General features: G+C 34.5%; 1 protein-coding gene across 1 annotated transcript in view; it reads right to left on the bottom strand.

Annotated features, from left to right (window-relative positions):
• Positions 1 to 8,044, bottom strand: part of LOC122634239 (frizzled-2-like) — a 132,056-nt gene extending 124,012 nt beyond the window's left edge. The window contains exon 1 of the mRNA XM_043822973.1: positions 7,892 to 8,044. The gene's annotated coding sequence lies outside the window, so the exon portion shown is untranslated. The remainder of the gene's footprint in view (positions 1 to 7,891) is intronic.
• Between the last annotated feature and the right edge of the window lie 5,751 nt (positions 8,045 to 13,795).

Here is a 13,795-nt window from a genome sequence, read left to right as displayed (position 1 = left end):
ACGTGGCTCTCGTACTTCGTGAGAGAGAAGTCCGATCGAGGTTAACGGCGGCTCCTTCAAAAGAAGAGAATCGGCCGTTCGATCGACTTTTCTATATACCCCTCTTCCCTCCTTCGACTAACCTCCCCCCTTCTTTCACCCTTTTACATTCTTTTACCATCCCTCTTTCCACTCGCTACTTGGCCGTCTTATCTAAAACTCGTTAAAATCATAGAGAAGAATGAAACATAATAATGATCGTATTTTTTCCCCCTCCAGAAAGAGTAATACCTGGCATTGATCCTCTTTCTTTCTTTCTTTCTTTCTTTTTTTTTTTTTTTTTTTTTTTTCTTTTCAAATGTCGTAATCATCGCAGAGAATAGAAGAAGAAGGGTGAATCTCGGAGATATCTACAATATCGTATAATATATACGAAATTTATTCTAACATATCGTCCTATTAAATGTCTACTATAATTGAAGAGAATATCTATCTAGCTCTGGGTCCCTACCTACCTACTTGTTACCTGATTCTGCTTTAACAAATTGAACGGATTATTATACAAAGAAGAAGTTGAAAGTTGGCACGAGCTCGCGTAGTTCGTTATCCTAACGAGATCCTACTATATAGTATGTATTATACGTCGTAAGAGTAAGTACTTACTTCGTTACTTATGTACGTATCAATGTATATCCTTTGAATTAGAAAAGTATTAAAAGTTTAAGAGGAGTAAAGTCTTGCGAGTTTCACTTGACTTTCATAGAATTTATATAAATGGAAAGAAATATCTTACTTTTTGTACGATAAGCGGAGAATACTATAGAGAATGGAAAATCGAGATGGAATTAAAAGGAATATGTTGGTAGCTAGGTAGCTAGGTAGGTAAGTAGGTAGGTAGGTAGGTAGGTAGGGTAAGTAGATAGAATGATGTATACACGAAACATGTAAAAACCGAACATTTATAATTCATCTGAGGGGGAAGAAAAGAAAAAAAGAAAAAAATAGGGAAAGCATTGGGGGAAATTAGGTGTGTGTATATAACGAAATATACTTGGATAGGAGGATTTAACGTCGGGAGATACGACATCATAGACGTGTCTGCGTCTCTTCTCTTTTCTATGTGTATACACGGGAAAACACCACTTTACGCCACTTGGAGTAATCCTTGGTAATAACGACGTCGTCGCGACTTTGAATGGACGATTTCTCTCTCTCTCTCTCTCTCTCTCTCTCTTTCTCTCTCTCTCTCACTCTCTCTCTCTCTCTCGCTTTCTCTCTTTCTTTCTCTTTCTCTGTCTCTCTCACTCATTCTCTCTTTTTCTCGACGAATCATAAAACTGTAAGACCACCAGGAACACCACTCCATCTTCGTTACTAGACGGATTTACACCGTACACCGAGTCGACTTATTATTTTGTCATCATTTAATGTGATATATCCCAGTTCGTATTTTATTCTTCAAACCTTTTCGCGAACGTGTAAAATGCAATTCATCTTTTACTTCAATAATGATAATAATATTAATAATGATGATGATGATGATGATGATGATAATAATAATAATAATAATAGTAATAATTAAAACGATAAAAGAAGAAATACAGAAAGAATGTTAAATTAGTCTAAGGTCTCTGTCAAGACAGAACTTTCTTCTTTCTCTCTTCTCTTTTCTTTTTCAATTTTAAAGATCTACAAAGTATTTTTTTATTTCCCTTTTTTCTTTTTTTTTTTTTCAATAAAAACTAAAATTAGTAATTACAATGATACGTGTTTTTAATTGGCACGTAGAACGAATCGATTCACTTCAGTATTCGATTAATACGAAATGAGATACGATGACGAGTTATTATTAGCGATCAACGAGAAGAGGATGACGATAGTAACGAACGCAAATTGTCATCGTGCGTGTTGGCGAGAATGCAATTTTCCTCGATGAAATATTCAAAGGAATTTCTCGTGCGTAGTGCATGACTTCAAATTGAAATTAACTCTTTTTGTTTGTCTCTCTCTCCCTATTTTTTTTTTCTTTTTTTTTCTTTTTCTTTATCTTTTACGATTTCAATAGAAAATTTCGTTTTCGTACAGATATGCACGACGAGTGTCGGTGTGTTTTTTCTTTCCTGCTTTTTCTTTTCCTTTATCTTTTATTTTTCTTCTTTTTTTCGTACTTTTTTCTTTTTTTTTTTACGAGACATAAAGGAGAACGTAAACTTTGCTAAGGAATAATAAAATTTCACGATTCCTCTCGTCGTACTTTACTCTCAACCAAACAATAACGTAGTCGCCGTCTCGTCGGCCCGTACAAGTCTACTATCCGTCTTATCTTTTGGATATAGTATAAAAACGTCTCGCGTGCTAGCACTTTCCTTGCTACATCCATCTTTCGTTCGGTAATCTCATGTTTTCGAAAAAGAAAAAAGAAAAGAGAGAAAGAAGAAGGGAAAGAAAGATAAAAGAAAAAAATTGGACGAGTTCCGAATAACAAATACAAACGTGCGGATAACGTACGTTCGTTTAATTGGTTAAAAAAAATAAATAAAGAAATAAATAAAAAACGAGAGAGGGAGAGAGAGAGAGAGAGAGAGAGAGAGAGAGAGATGAGAAGGAAACAAATAAGGCCAAATAAAAAAGAAAAATAGAATAGATCAAATGAATACAATATAAAACATAGAAATATGTAAAACCAAAATGTATGGCGGAAGTGAACGTATAAAGAAGAATACATAGAATGAATGAATGAAACATATATCAAAATCGAAATTCATTTGAACGAATTCATCAATTCGTTTCATTCGAAACGAATTCGCTTCAATAAATTTTGATTTTTATAACCAACCTCCGATCGATATTTTTTCTCTCGTATCGTACATGTATGAAACCCAGAATAGGTGTTGTATCGTACATATATACGTGTGTGTGTGTGTGTAAGAGAGATAGCAGATGAAAGATATTTCGTCTTGCACCGACACTCCAGCGAAATTTTCAATTTCGAATATATGCAAGAGGGCACGTGAGCGAACGAGGCGACCGAGCGAATGGAGGCGCTCGTGCGCGCGCGCGCACACGTCGGCTGCGCTTCGAAAATCTGAATTGCAAATCCGAACGCAATTAAAAGTGTATCGGGCAGGCGTTAGCAGAGTGGTGGTCAGAAACGCGTTGTTCGTAGCCTCCTAGCGCGCTCGGCAAAGCTCGAATCAGCAATTAAGGCGAAAACATTATATAACGAATCGATCCGTGGGAATAAAAATAAAAAGGAAAAGCCTAAAAGAAGAAAAAAAGGAGAGAGAGGAGAAGAGAGCGAAAAAATAAATAAATAAATAAATAAATAAATGAAAATAAAGAAGAAATGTAAAATAAAAAAAGTCTCCAGTCACCAGCCTCCCCTCCCTGCGTCCCACCTTCTTTATTTTGTATTAAACGAAAGAGGAGAAAAACATTAAAAAAAAAAAAGGGAAGAAAGAAAAAACGATAAATATTAAAAAAAAAAAAAAAAAAAGGAAAAGAAATTGGAATAGTAAATGTATGTACGCCGAAAGTGCAACGATGCACTCGTAAAACGCGCTCGCATTTGTATTTGATTAATTGCATAATATGATTAAATAAAAAAAAAAAAAGAAAAAGAAAAAAGATTTGATTCAAAAAAAGAGGGGAGAGAGAGAGAGAGAGAGAGAGAGAGAGAGAGATATCGGAAAATAAAAAAATATTGGTACATGAGCGTAATTTTTTTTCCCCCGAGGATATTTCAAGCGTGAATTACGTGATTCGATGAACGGATGTTACAACGCTAAATTCAACTTGAATTATTTTCCGTACGCAACGGAATGCCTCTTGACATCGTCGCAAACACCATCGCGTACGATTTAATCGGTCGTGTTCAGACGTTGGATCGATTTACATGTATTTCGAGAGTAGTAGACGTTGACAGAACGACAAGTTGCGTGATGTGTATGCTAAATACGAAAGATTGTATATGTAAGTGCGCCTGTGTATGTATATACGTGTGTATTTCTGTGTGTGTGTGTGTGTTTGTGTTTGTGTTGTATATAACTCGTACGTTCCATTCCATATACAGAGTTCTCCGAACGAAATTCATCGCTTTACGGTGTATAAATTCACTCTAATTACGTTCAAAGAATTACATGCAGGCAAAGTCAAACTTTTCGTCGGTCGGTAAAATTCGAAAGAGAGAGAAAGAGAGAGAACAGTTTTAATCCCATTCGTGCGACTCGATATTTTCGAAACGATGACTTTATCTATTAGACAAAGAAATAATTTCTAATAATGTTCTACGAGAGGAAAAAGCATTAGCGCGTTAATAACTTAATTCGAGTTTATCGTTGAAAATTTAATGGACTTTCTCTGTCTAAGTATATATCTGTGTGTCTGTTCATAAAGCATAAATAAAATTATATATAATATAATTATATGTATATATATATATAACTTTGAGAAGCTTTGAACATTCTATTAAATTGAAAAGCATCTCGTTTCCTTCGTCTCTACTGCTATCAGAATGACGTTCATATTAGTGAAGCTTTTCTCTTTTAGATATCGTCTTATAATATCGTTAAGCCGAGCATGAACTTTCATTAACCTGGAAAATATATTATAAAAGGGGAGAAACATTATCGATATTAATATATCGAAGATCAAAATGGAAGAATCTATACTAAATATTCTTTCCTTATATTTATAGAACAAATCAAAGCAGTAGAGAAAAGGAGAGATAGAGAGAAAGAGAGAAAGAAAGAAAGAGAGAGAGAGAGAGAGAGAGAGAGAGCCAATACATTGACCCATTTTTACGATCCACACTCACTTGCTTTTATCTCTTAAACGATTAAAAGGGAACATGGTAAACATAAACCAAGCGTAAATTAGGTAACTTTAGAACATTAGAGACGATAAAGGACTGATCCAGATCATTGAATCGAACGGTTGATCGATCTATCGAAGGCACGATCTTTTCTTAAAGTATTTCCCCTCTTGTAATTAGGCTATCTATTATCGAAGATCACTCATAAAACTCTATATATATATATATATATATATATATATATATATATATATATATATACGCGTGCGTGCAAGCGTATATATGTATATGTGCGTACGTGTATGCTCTCGAACGTGATGGCGTTAACAATCGTGAGTAGCGGCGATAATGACGGCTTGGTTTTCAATGATAGCTTTCGAGACCAGATTTCGTTCGTTAAAAATGTAATTGATGATGATAGTGCAAAGAAAGAAAAAAAATGTGTACGAGAGAGAAAGAAAGAGAGAGAGAGAGAGAAAGGAAAAGGCGATTAAATTGTTCTCTCTGCTACGAATGTCATTATTATTCTACGATCTTTCTGTTCTTCTTTCTTTTTTTCTTTTTATTTTCCCTTCTCTCTCCTCTTCCAACATCACCACCCCTTACTCTTTCTTTCTCGTTTCCGATCTTTCTCATCGATATGGCGTAATAATTTTTTTTCCCAACTAACACGCCACGAAACAACAAGCAAACTGATTTTACGTTCTCTCCCTCCTTCTCTCTCTCTCTCTCTCTCTCTCTCTTTCTCTCTCTCTCTTTCTCAATTATTTCGAAGCGATCGGGAGGCAAATTCATAGCGAGTAGCCAATTAAAATCGATTAAAAGTCTATGAAACCAGGAACGAGGAAGGTTCACGTTCGAATGGCGATTTCTTTTCTTTTCTTTTCTTTTCTTTTCTTTTCTTTTCTTTTCTTTTCTTTCTTTATTTCTTTCTCTCTTTTTTTTCTGTTTTCTTTTTTTTTTTGATTCAATGTTTTCTTCTCTCTTTATTTTTTCTTTTCTTTTCTCTTTTCTCTTGGTTTCCTTCTTCCTTCCTTTCTTTTTTTTTTCTTTCTTTTTTCGTCTTTTATTTATTTTTTATTTATTTAACCACGTTACCATGTCTGCTATTTACGCTTGAATAATATTTGAATAATCCACGATATCGAAAAACGAAGTAGGTATTATTATTGATGTAACGTATTTAATCTCTGACCGTAATTAGCTAGTAGAAACCAATATCAAATATATTAATGAAAAACCATTCAACGCTTACACCATTATTCAAATAAACTAAAATTCAAAATCCAGTAATTAAGTTAATAATTTTAGTTAATTTTTTTCCCCTGTCGAAGGTACGTTGCTAATTAACAGAAGCGAACGATACATATAAATATAAATATATATAAATAAATAAATATATATATATATATATATATATATGAAATATATTGTTCGTTTCTTTTATCCATAAATCATTTTCACGAGTCACTACGATGATTACGAAAGTGATCTAAGTAAAAAACTTAAAAAAGAAAATTCATTTATTGTTTAATTCATATAAATGTCATACGAATTACGCAATGAACGAATTGTCACTTCTCTTTTCTTTGTTTATTTAATTTTCTTTTTTATTTAGACCGCTTTCATAATCGCCTACTTGTATGTCAAGTTTTATTATTATTATTATTATTATTATTATTATTATTATTATTATTATTATTATTATTATTATTATATCTTTTCATTTTAGTTCTTTAATAAATAATTCGAAATATTTTTCGCGTGAAATAATACCGCGTGAAATCATCGGACAAATCATAGAGAGAGATCTTGAAAAAATTGTATGCAGAGTTTACGAAGCATACTTTTTTTATCAAGTATATTCGCTCGGGATGAGAGAGGAAATGCATTCGAGAAACGACGGAATCGATGCATTTCCCGTATTCGATGGCCCATTCGATATAGGTATATATCGCGAATGATTCTCCGAAAAAACGACAGTGAAGGAGCAAGCATAAAAGGGGTTGAGAGAACGTCGACGATAGGGAATCATTCGAATGGAAAAAAAAATGTGCATGGTCATATCGGTATAGAAGCATAAAGGTATAAGCTACATTGTCGAACGTGCATATGTACGTAACATCGCCTTATACGTGCATTTTCGTGTATATATGCACGCACGTGTACGTACGTATGCATGTATACATGCATAAATGCATGGATGCATGTATATTATTAGTACGTACGTAGTATCGGGACGTTGAGAGTACCAGCACAACTTCTAATTCCAACATTTTCGTCGTGTTTTTTTTCCGTGATACGTTATGCCGGAGGATATAAAATGCATAAATGCAACCTCGTAAGATTGAAATAGAAAACTTGCTAAGCGAACTTTAATACAGTTCTTAAACTTTTTTTTCCAACCCACGAGAAAATAGAAAAGATCGTACGAGATATAATACGGTTATATACCGACTCGAGAATTTATTAAAAAAAAAAAAATGGAAACGTCCGAGTACCTTCGAGGTGTTTTTCTCTGTTTTTTCTTTTTTGTCTCTATTTCTTTTTTCTCCGCTTCTTTTTTTTTTTTTTTACTCCCCCAAATATTACACTTACGACGATAAATATGTCTTCGTGAAAAAATACTAATTATCGTTTTCTAGAATAGTTTTTCTTTTTCTCTTTTTTTTTTTTTTTTTTTCTTCTGATCGGGGAAAAAAAAAAGAAAAGAAACAAAGTTCCCATCGAAAGAACTAGTACGTCCTGTATATCAAACTCCATAAATCGAAATCATCCAAACTACATAAATCTTGATTACTACAAAAACACGGAAATAATAAGAAAGAATCCAGATTATTTTCTTTGTAGAAACGATTATAGATTTATAGTAGACTAGTAGGGGCCTTGTTAGAAGATTTTATAATCTCGACGAAAAATTTACATCCTTTTTTCCCCCCTTACCCCATACTCCCCTTTTTTTCTTCTCTCTATCCTTCTCAACGATCCTCAACATTTTCTCATGGCAAATGTTTCTACTTTTTTCCTTATTTCTTTTCGTTACAAACATTTATCTACTCGTCCTCCGAAAACGAATAACTTATTAATGCATTTACTCACGTAGTAAAGGGCAGAGGCGACGATATTTGGACGATGCTCTCGACAGTTTTATATAGAGAAAGCCTTGAAAATAATCCGGCTGGTTGGATCGACATCCTACTGTTTGTTATTCCAACAGTTACTACCAGTGACAGTCTTGTGAATAAAGTGGATACAGAAGTTCTCCTCACGATGCGCCTTTAGACTACAAACAGAATTTCAAATCGTCGTGTTAAATCGATAATGCCACTGAAATCGTTTTATTTATTCTTCCATCACCGTTCTTCTTTTTTTTTTTATTTTTAATTTATTATTATTATTACTATTATTATTATTATTATTATTATTATTATTATTATATCTTGTTTTAATAACCCTTCGCTCGCCTAAGGATCCATAGAAAACGGAGTCTATCATTTTTATGGAATTTTTTTTTTTTTTAATGTTAAAAACGATTAAATTATTTATTATCTCTCGAGATATTTTCTTCTCTTCTTTTTTTTTTTCCTTTTTGTTAATTTCTAATCTCAATAATAGAAACGAATGTTTATACTTAGTCAAGCAAAGGCCTTAAACTAAGCGCGGTAACCAAAAACCACGAGACACACGTGTTTAGTTCGCAGAGATATTGTTTTTCTTTCCAAACCTCTGAAACGGTTATTCTAGAGAGGGGTTTATCTTCTCTCGTTGCTTGTTATACCTCGAATCCGTAGCTATCTCTACGAAATAAATTCGTGTAAAATAATTCGAGAAATCTCCTTGAAGTACGTTGAATTAACTCAAATATATAATGGCTTAAACAAACGTCATACGTTATATACTCATTGTATGCGATTTAAAATAATATCAAATTGTAAATAACAATACTATTTCTACGTATAAAAAAAAGAAAAAGAAAAAAATAATACGTATATAAATAATATAAATAAATATGTATAATGCGCGCACGCACACACGCACACGCACACATTTTCGCGAGCGAGCGAACGAAGTCTTTCCTTTTTTTTTCCTAAACATTTTCACCCTCCTACCCCTATTCCGAATTTCATCCCAGAAATCCCACAGAAAAGTCTCCTACCCTTTACAAATCCGTATCACATGGTGTAATACGTACATGCTCGTCCCGTTCGGAGATTACACCCATGAGATAGATAAAGCGAACGAGAAACACAGATAGAGACAGAGACAGAAAGACAGAGAGAGAGAGAGAGAGAGAGAGAGAGAGAGAGAGAGAGACAGAGTGATAGAGAAAGAGAGGGTAGTAGACAAGCGTTCGAAAGCACTTATGGCTTGTGTCCGGTCGAAAGCACGTTCGCGCAGGCTCGCATCGACGAAACACGAATTCCGACACGCTCGATACAACGAGCTTCAGGATCGTTCTCTACCAAATCGAGCTTGACGATAAGTAGATAGGATACAACGAGGATTATGTCGTTAGAAAATTACAGAGAAAAAAGAAAAAGTAGCAAAGGGTACAAAGGAAGAAACTTAAAGAAGAGAGAAAGAGAGAGAAATAGAAATAGAAATAAAAAGAGTGAGAAAGAGAAGGAAAAAAAGGAGAAAGAATTAAAGAGAGAGAGAGAGAGAGAAGAGTCTAGAGAACCTAGATGCACCTTCGAAAAGGTAAAAAGAGTTAAAGGTAAGGCTTTGAATATTAAGTTAACGAAGCCGGTTGGAGCTTTGATACGCACGGACCGAGTTGTATAATTTTTAATTACTAGAAAGAGCTACAGCTGGGCTCTCTTTTGCTTTCCCTCTCTCTCTCTCTCTCTTTTTTTCTTTTTCTTTTTCTTTTTCTCTCCTCTCTCTCCCTCTCTTTCTCTTCTTTTTCCACAACGTATTCACGCAGGCTACTGTACCTACGTATACATACGTTCGCCTCTATTTCGTGCATTTATCGCACTCCATGTGGTGCCGCCTTTAAATACTCCAAACGTAAAGCGAATACGCGAACGAAATACGCGAGCACGGTCACGTCGCACAAATTCTCTGTCTCTCTCTTTCTCTCTCTCTCTCTCTCTTTTTCTTTCTTTTTTTCTTTCTCAATGATTTCTTGTCGAACCAACTTGTCCTCTCTCTCTCTCTCTCTCTCTCTCTCTCTCTCTCTCTCTCTCTCTCTCTCTCTCTCTCTCTCTCTCTATTTGTGTATATGTGCACCTGTTTCTCTTTCGAAAAGAAGAAAGGACGTGTATAACTCTATGTATACGTACATACGTACGTAATACCTATATGCATTGCAAAAGGTACGTAATGTAATTTATGCGTTTCGATTCGACGAAGTTGGAGTCTTTGGAGCCGTTTAAAACGACGATTCGTGTGTTATAGGAAAGCGAAGCGGAAACGAAACGAAACGAAGCGAAGCAGCTCCTTCGCTTAATTCGGATATCTCTCTTTCGCATGCTGATGGATGTAAATGCCGTTAGACGTTTAACGTTCGACGATTTCCAACGATTCATCATCATACTCCTTTCGTGTGATCCTTAACGAGCTACGCTTCAAAGTCGAAACGAGAATGCGGGAACATTTTAAAAGGTCGGATATATGGATGATTATGAAAAAAAGGAAAAAAGAAAAGGAAAGGAAAAAGAGAAAATGAAAAAAGAAAAGAAGAAGATGACGACGACGACGACGACGACGATGATGACGATGACGATGACGATGACGATGACGATGACGATGACGATGACGATCAAGGAGAAGATGAAGAACGGGAAAAAATACACACACGTTTATGTACCTATACGTATATACAAAAAAAGCCACACTTCTTTCGAGTTCGTTCTTTCAAAGATATTCTTACGACGTATCTAACGTTTCATCGTTTTTCTAATTGAAAAATTCTCTAATCGGTTTCTAAACTAATTAAACATTATATAAAGTAAATTATATATATGGTAATATAAAATAACCATTTAATAGTAAATCGTATTAATATTGGATAGATTTTGAATGAATTTTTATAAGTCGCTAGTAGTAAAAGATACTCATATAAGATATATATATATATATATATATTAAACGGAGTGCCCATATCGATTCACAAATCGAAGGATCTCTCTGTATTTGATCACAGCACACACAGAAGTCTCGCTTTAGGCGGATTCATATGTCCCGCGGAGTAACGTAATACTATGCTCTCTTATTTGCGATGTGCGTCAGAAGGTCCCTTTGAGATTTCGATTTCCGACCAATATCATTCCCCGTACGCAAGGAAGATCTCACAATGGTAAAAGAAAGTCGACTATCTCGAATTTTTTTTATTTTTTTACGGACGATATCGATCGGTCTTAATATTATCTATTATTTCTACGAACCTATTCCATTCTGCATTTTGATAACGTCGTTTAAAAAAAAAAAAAAAAAAAAAAAAAAGAAAAGAAATTATTTATAAAAATAATACAAAAAAGAAATAATATATATACACATATACGTATATATATATTTCTTTATGTTTAAATGTCTTTAAGAAATTATTCTCTATGATCTCTTATTCGTCTACGTACACATACATATATATATATAGAGAGAGAGAGAAAGAGAGAGAAAAAGATACACGAATACATCCCAACAGAATCTTTTGGACGAAATACGCCCTTTAATTTCAACATCTACCAGTAATTCTCGCGTCACGAGCTTGAAAAGTCTATACTACTGTAAAACGAGTCTATCTCTGTCTCTCTCTCTCTCTCTCTCTCTCTCTCTCTCTCTCTCACTCTTTCTCTTTTTCACTCCTTTTGGCCCCTTTTCTGCCATTTTCTTTCGTTGTCGGCGTTACGCTAGCAAGCCTTGAAAATTCACAGTTCCGGTACCGAAGAGAGAATTCTCGCAAGGCAAAGGTGGATTAAGGGATTAAAGGATACGTGCCGGGCCTTTTGACGTTCTCGTTCACTTTCCTCTTTCTCTCTCTCTCTCTCTCTCTCCCTCTCTTTCTATCATCTATCTTTCTCTTTCTCTACTCTTACCATTTCTCCTCTTTACCCTTTTCTCGCCCTTCGTCTCACCATCTCTTTCACACACGTTGCCTATTGCGACACGAGCGTCACTTCCAAAACGTTTCTCTCTCTCTCTCTCTCTCTCTCTCTCTCTCTCTCTCTCTTTCTCTTTTTCTATTTCTCTGTCTTTTTACAGTTCTTACTACGACCTCTTTCTTCCACACACTTTTCCCACACAAGTTTACAACGTGTGTTCCTTATGCGGATGCTGTTCGTCGAATTTCATCTCTCTCTTTCTCTCTCTCTCTCTCTCTCTCTCTCTCTCTCTCTCTCTCTCTCTCTCTTACAAACCCATAGCTTTCTTATTCGTTTTCCCTTTGAAACCAGCTTTTCTCCTCGAATCGGTTTTGCTTCGTTCCTAACGCAAAATGTTAAACGTGCTCGACTCTCCCGAGCCTGGGACTTCCAATGACGCTTCTTACCATTTGTATACCACCATCAGAGGTTAATGAAAGGTCGAGAGTAAAGATAGAAAAACAGAGAGAAAGAGAGAGAGAGAGAGAGAGACTTTGATAGAGAGACTTTGGTAAATATTACAAACTCGTAATACTACTTAATGTCGCTTTTTTTTCTCCTGTTTTTTTTTTCTTTTTCTTTTTCTTTTTTCTTTTCCTCTTTACATCGACTACGACGAACGAGTTTGTCCTTTTGTTTAAAGTCGAGGGAAAGAGAAAAAGGAAAATGGAAAAGTAAGGTTCGTAAAAAGAAAGGTTCGTAAAAAGAAATGTTCGTAAAGGCACAAATGTTACGTTCTCTCACGATCTGAAAATGTAGTTTAAAAAAAAAAGAACGAAGAAGAAGAAATAGAAAAAAGAGAGAGAAAGAGAGAGGAATCGTAGACTAAAAGAAAGAGAATATATAAATTATGTATCGGGTAGAACGAACAAATTCTGTCCTTTCAAACGCCAAAACGTAATCAAATCAATCGATATGCGAACGAATATACCTTTGATCTCAAAGAACTTCTCTTTGATCGGGAAGTGTTTTTATCGTCACGGTTCTTTCAAGAAACCTCTTCAACTAACAATCCTTTCCTTCGATCCTCACAATTATTGAACTTAATTAATAGGGACCTGATGGTTTGAAATCGAAACATATTGCTTTACCGAGCTGTATTATATCCTATTTCATATTCATTTCGCAGCTACGTGTTTCTTCGACGATTCTTTGAACACCTATCAATAAAAAAAAAAAAAAAAAAAAGAAAGAAAGAAAAAGAAAAGAAAAAAGAAATTGTTTTTGAATGACAAGTCTAGATATCGTCAAGTCTCGTACGAGAAAAGTAAGATGAATGAAACTAAAAGTACGAGTTAATAATTTTAGAGAAATAAAGAAAGAGAAAAACAGATGTAAATGATCCATCAAGATTTCTTGATGCTTTTATAAATGAAATACTTGAAATGATTTAGAAAATATTCAAAAAGAAAAAAAAAAAAAAAGAAAAAAAAATGTATCCAAAGGTATACAACTACGTTAGCTCGACGGTACTCGTTTCTAAAAATAATAATTAATAATAATCAACAATAATAAAGAACATCGTAAATAACGATATCGATTTTGTTACATTACTTTTTACGAAACGAGAAAAGAAGGAAGAAAAGATTAAGTAAATAAAAAAATGACCAAAAATAAAATAAAAAGGATAATTAGAATAACTCCATTTAAAATCATAATATTGAAAATGAATCCCTTTTCTTTCTTTTGTAATCCCTTCGTTTGGTAAAAGTCTAACGAGCTGGTAATCGGAACGAAATGACCTATTCGTTGATGCGAACCAAACTGAGGTAAAGGTACGGCTGATAAAATACTATGACTATTTACGCGAACATTGAAGCGCATCGGCATACGGCAAGGGAGGCACGAAGCGTATTACTATCTGCGGTTAGAAGTAGTGGTAGATACCTATGTAGGATCCAATCGTTGCGGTAGCTCC

This window comes from Vespula pensylvanica, chromosome 14 (genome assembly GCF_014466175.1).
Source record: "Vespula pensylvanica isolate Volc-1 chromosome 14, ASM1446617v1, whole genome shotgun sequence".
Taxonomy (NCBI): domain Eukaryota; kingdom Metazoa; phylum Arthropoda; class Insecta; order Hymenoptera; family Vespidae; genus Vespula; species Vespula pensylvanica.
The sequence above is the reverse complement of the archived record's forward strand: the minus strand, read 5'-3'. Positions and strand labels throughout refer to the sequence as shown.